Consider the following 5,622-nt stretch of genomic DNA (forward strand, 5'->3'; position numbering starts at 1 on the left):
GGATTTACGTAGATCTGGTATAGTGTATTTCTTTTGTTTTTTCTGCCGACCGCACTTCTATCCGAATTAAGGCGAACTCATCCGACTAGATGCCGAACTGAGCCGAATGAATTGCTGAGATACCTGTCCTGTAAACCCTAGCGATTAGTGCTGTTAATGCAGCAACAGATCCTGAAGTGATGTGTGACCAAAGGGCAGCATACTAGCTACATACTAAAGAGGATAGACAGAAGCAGAAAAGCTAATGATAACGTTCACGAATACAAATGGTTTGCTACATCAGAAAGAGAGTTCTTACAAAATCAACAAATCTTTCTAAAGAAACTCCTTTGGAATCTCTACTTTGATATATATAAATTTTTGCAAGTAATATAAGTGTATGTACAATGGAGGGCTTTTTCCCAGTATACTAAATATATAACATGATATATATAAAATATATCAATCTAACCGGAAGTTAACCTGTTGGCTTATCCATGTGTTCAGTGTCCGGAGAGATGAGTACTAGTCTCATCTTCATTTTCCCAGTATGAGCATAGTTTATTGTCAAGTATTTTCCATCAGTCACCCATTATCTTTCTTGAGGGAAAGTTATGTTAAAGTTTAATGTGGAAGCGTATGAATCAATGGTTGTTTGATAAATAAGACTATAGACTGCATCCCACTCTAAATATATATTTAATGTGTCTTCCTAGTACAGTTGAGCCTTGTAACTAATATAAATTCATTTGAACCAAAAAAAGCGATAGATATCCTTATTAATCTTTTGTCCTTTTTACAATTCTCCTTAGGGGGGCGTTACTGTCGGCAACCTAGGTGTACGTTGAATAATTTTTCAGGATGGTAGCTGACTGACTGGCATGTACATAAGTTTCTATCTTATCCCATTAAATCATAAACAAGGAGGGTTTTCTTTTATATGAACGATTCTTAGATAAGTAGCGAACCATCTATTTGAATTCAACCACAACGGTTAGTTCATGACATCCATTTTGCTATCAGGTGGTTTCATCTGTACCTTTAACCAGGCCAACATGACTTCTTCCATAAATGTATATTCATGACTGGACATTTTAGGCTTTATGCCTCAATGTTGCCTCCAAATGTCCTCGTTTCTTAGTAATGGTGCAAATATAGGTACAGATATACTTTATAATCAAGGGTTTGTCTAAATAAAGACATTAGAAATATGAACTTTTCCGTGTTGTTAAGGTGTATGGAATGGGAAAACATATGTTGCAATTAGTTTATACTACAAAACATTCTACTACAAAGTGTTGCTCACCCTATATCCTATTTAGATTACAATGCTAACATATTCGTTGTTCCAGGGGAGTGCGGTTATGACATCCGGTTTCAATGTGTATTTTGTGATAGCTGATCCGGAGTTATGACATGGCGGTCCTGTATGCCGTATATGGTCGAGACTTAGGTACTTTAATGCCGAGCGAAATGGTGAGATAGTTCTTCTTGAACGCTTGAGTAAGAGATGTCGCCGCGTTCATGGGCTTCAATGTCTATAGAAGGAAACAATGCTTCCCTGACTGCGCTTTTGCTGCTAACATACAATAGCTTCTCCTCCAGGGGTGCCTCATCATCTGGGCTCCTACGTGGACACAAGAAGGAATTGGTTATACGTAAATTGTACGATATAGCCATGGCACACGGATATAGAAACATTCATGAGCAAGTGGGTTTAAGACCTGCACAGAGTACTAGTGGTAGATCAGTTGAAATTCCATGATTGCTTCCAATATATAACTGTAGTATTCAGTCTGGAATCAGTCACAAGCAAGGTATTCAATAGGGGTGAAATGAAGAATATAAAAAAGGGCTGTCAATTTCCTCATATGTCAAAATATCCATTTCCACATGATGCACATGCTGGATAGTGCACATTTAAAAACAGAAGAACTTCCTGCATAATGCACAGTACCGCAAATTTTCCAGTTTACAACAAAACAGACCTATAGCATGGCTCTAGCTTGTGTATATTTTACCACGCTATAACTTGTGACCACTACGCAACTAGCGTAGTGGTACTTTGCAAGAATTTATGATGTGAAAAATATTGGTATGCGACGTCACAAAAGCAGTGGATTGCTCATTCCTTGATTCACACTGGAGTTAGACAGCCCAAAATGTGCATTAACTATAATGAAAGTCCCTTTTCTGTGTTGGAAAGTACAGTTGAGCTTTGCTTCAGATTTCATCTAACTTCTCGGGCTACTACAGCCCTACTATCACCAATACACCTATACCTCGTCAACGTCCCAAGCTATAACTCAGCTCCATTTGACTTCATATGTACCAAGAACAGGTAGACTATGGAACGCACTACCAGCCTCGGTTTTCCCGGTTATTATCTTCGCCGAGAAGATTATGTTTTCGGTTACGCCATCTGTAGGTTGGGTCCGTATGTTTGTCATATATAACTCGAGAAAGAAAGCTTTGATGAATCTTCATGATTTTTGGTAGGTGTGTAGTGGTTGTACCGTTGAAAGGAAGGTCAAGTTCAAAAATCATTTACCTGCCATTTTTCAACAGTACTGCAGCGGACTTTGCATGTTTGCTTACTTACTTACTTTGGTCGAGCTCCCACTCGAACCAGACTTGAAAGCTTCCTCCACTCCACCCTATCTTCCATCAGGGACTGTATTTCCTTCACTTCGGTAAGGTTGGTATCGGTTCTTTGCATGTTTGTGTGTTTGCATGTTGGCAAAAAAAGGGACGGAAACGTTGATGGATCTTCATAATTTTTTGGTAGGTGAGAAGCGGTTGTGGGAACGGAGGTCAAGTACCTGGCACTTTCCTACCGTTGTGTAGCGAGCTGTGTATGTCATATGTGTTTGTATGTCGCCAAGATAACTCGAGAAGCTGTTGATGGTTCTGTATGGTATTTAGTGGATTGGTAGGGTTTACAAAAGGAAGGTCAAGTTCGAAAATGGGCCTTCTAGCGGGTACCTAAGATACTGCAGCAGAGCCTCAAAATTTTGGGGCATATTTTATGCAAGTGCTATGGTCATGGGTTTTACGTTGTAGATAATTCATGCCACAGGAAGTAAGTTGTGTAAGTTTGGGCCCCTATCGGCTTGTTTGGAAATGCAGTGGGTGTTTTTGTTTTGACCTTCGGACAAGAATAACCTTGAGAAGGGGTCGACAGATTGTCGTGATGTTTGGTATGTATAGAGCTCAGATGGTGCTTTGCATGATAAAAGACAAATTATGCGAATCAGAAGCTAATTTGCATAATTAGTGAGGAAAGTTCGTAAATCCACTGCATTTCATATTGGGACTCTCAAACAAGTGACAGTGTCTCCGTAAACAGGTCATATAAAAAGATGGCCTTGCAAAAGTAGTTCATATAAACAACATATGGGGCACTATTCTCCAAGCAGAGGAGTGGGTCCGGCTGGTTTTTAACGTGTTCAGTTTAGGCAGTTTTGTCCAACACACGGTTGGCGACATAACGGAAGGGGGAGAAAATAGAAAGCCCGACAAAAATACCTAAAAACACGTATAAAACCAACCGGACCCACTCCTCTGCTTGGAGAGTACACTGCACGAAAACTGCACCACTGCTAGGTACGGAAAGGTCACATATGAACTATGTCTTTCAAAATGTGCTAGATTCTGAATAAAGATTTATTCTATTCATATATATTGACTGTACCATTTCATCATCATTTTCAACTTACACCACTGCAATATCAAACCTTTGTGGCCGATATAATACCAACATACTCATATTTTTTCATGACCAGTTATAACATATATCAGCACACTAGACACATATATTAGTCATGTACCACCAAATGATTTTTTAACCCTATCTAGACTGGACTCATTCGCCCCCCTCCCCTCATAACTGCCAAACGGTATGGTGTATGATCCAATTTGCATGGGGTGATAAGCATGTAAATATGAATCACTCTCCATAATAAGCCTTGATTATTTGGCGAAGATAATGTGTTCGTGGAACTCTAGTTCCAAATGTGAACACGTTCAAGACTGCAGTAAACAGAGTTCTCTTAAACGCCTCAAAGTTTATCCTATCGTACCTATTGTTGTATACTGTAAATCTGTAATATTACAATATTGAATCTGAGGTAATGCTAATTAAATCGGATGATACAATGTAAATTCGAGGCAAGATTGTGATGTGATTCTTTTTTGTTGTATTGTTATCTATAATTTGTACAACTATGAAGATGAAGCAACCCACCAGAGAATAAAGAGGGTCTTCCCCGCTGCTTCGTCTCCTTCTTGTTGCTCCAAATAAAGAATATTGTACATGACGTAGACACACTCGCCATTGTGAAGCCTTCCCAACATCATCTCATAACGCTCCTTTTGAGCTTCCAGGTTGTTTTCCTAAAAATATATCAAGGTTATCGGTAAATGACAGTTTACAGACGCCCTGTCCACCCCAAGTTGTACTGAAGACAGGCAGTAGTGTCTGCAAACATACCAAGCCCTAGGAAAATCGATATCAACATAATGTTTCCCATCGCGGTTCTGAAAAAGATTTGGGTCGTTAGGTGGGGATTCCCCCAAGATATTGGCTTAAGTGATCTAACAAATACAATTTAACAATATGGAAAGGGTATATATATGAAACAGCCTTATCTGCAAACATGCTAAGGCCTAGAAAAATGGATATTGTATTTCATACTTAAGTCCTGAAAGAAATAGGGTTGGTAGGTAGGGATTAACTCCCTCTTTTATGGCGACGCCTCAGGGGCGAGGCTAGTGGAATGATTTTGTGTGCAGGTTGCAAGAATTCTAGGAATTGTACAGGACGGAGTCCAACAGGAATTTGTAGTCAATAGGAATGTTTGGAATGTTAACAGGAAACTATCCAGAGGGAGTATCTCTGGAATTGCAAAGGATGTGGGTCATGTCGCCCCTGGTGGGGGCATTCGTCCAAGAAAACCAGGACACATGTGTCACTCTTATGTAAACATGGCCTATTTAAAGGGGGGCTAAACTTAAAATCGAAAAGTCTACTATACTTTGCTAGATATACCCCAAAGTCAAGTCCTCAGTTTTACATAAGTCCGCCATAGTTCAGGGCTCTTCAGCTCTCCCCTTATTTATAACTCGTGCCGTCCTGACGGCTCCTCGCCCGATTATTGAATTAATCAATTGTAAGGTCACAATATGTGACGTCAGGTCTCAACCTTTCCCATTCAGTATGAACAAGGATTTTGGATCTGGCTTTCATGAGAACGGATTTCAAGGAATTTTTTTTTAATTCAAAGCTCACTATCTCCTTGATTCCCTCCCATTCGTCGGAAAATTCCTCTAAATCTATCCTCATGAAAGCCAGATTGAAAAGCCCTATTCACTTTGGTTTGGAAATGCCGAGACCTGACGTCACACATTGTGACCGTACAATTGATTAATTCAATCATCAGGCGAGTAGCCGTCAGAACGGCCCAAGTTACCAATGACGGGAAAGCCCCGAACTATGGAGGACTTCCGTAAAACAAAAATTGACTTTAGGGTATATATAGCAAAGTATAGTAGACTATTCAATTTTAACTTTAGCCACGATTTAAGACCTCAGATCTACAGTTGTTCTTTTCTAAAGCACTGAGTGGCTGTTACAATGTCTTA

At 39.7% G+C, this 5,622-nt stretch overlaps 1 long non-coding RNA gene across 2 annotated transcripts; it reads right to left on the bottom strand.

Moving 5' to 3' along the window:
* Nucleotides 1-662: 662 nt before the first annotated feature.
* Nucleotides 663-5,035, bottom strand: LOC136432714 (uncharacterized). Of its 2 annotated transcripts, none has more exons than XR_010755562.1 (2): nucleotides 4,226-5,035; nucleotides 663-1,606 (listed from the first exon to the last, which is right to left on the bottom strand). It is a non-coding gene; the product is annotated as an uncharacterized lncRNA (long non-coding RNA). The 2 variants fall into 2 exon arrangements; XR_010755561.1 differs by having other exon boundaries at nucleotides 2,582-5,035.
* Between the last annotated feature and the right edge of the window lie 587 nt (nucleotides 5,036-5,622).

Source organism: Branchiostoma lanceolatum, chromosome 4, assembly GCF_035083965.1.
Source record: "Branchiostoma lanceolatum isolate klBraLanc5 chromosome 4, klBraLanc5.hap2, whole genome shotgun sequence".
NCBI lineage: Eukaryota > Metazoa > Chordata > Leptocardii > Amphioxiformes > Branchiostomatidae > Branchiostoma > Branchiostoma lanceolatum.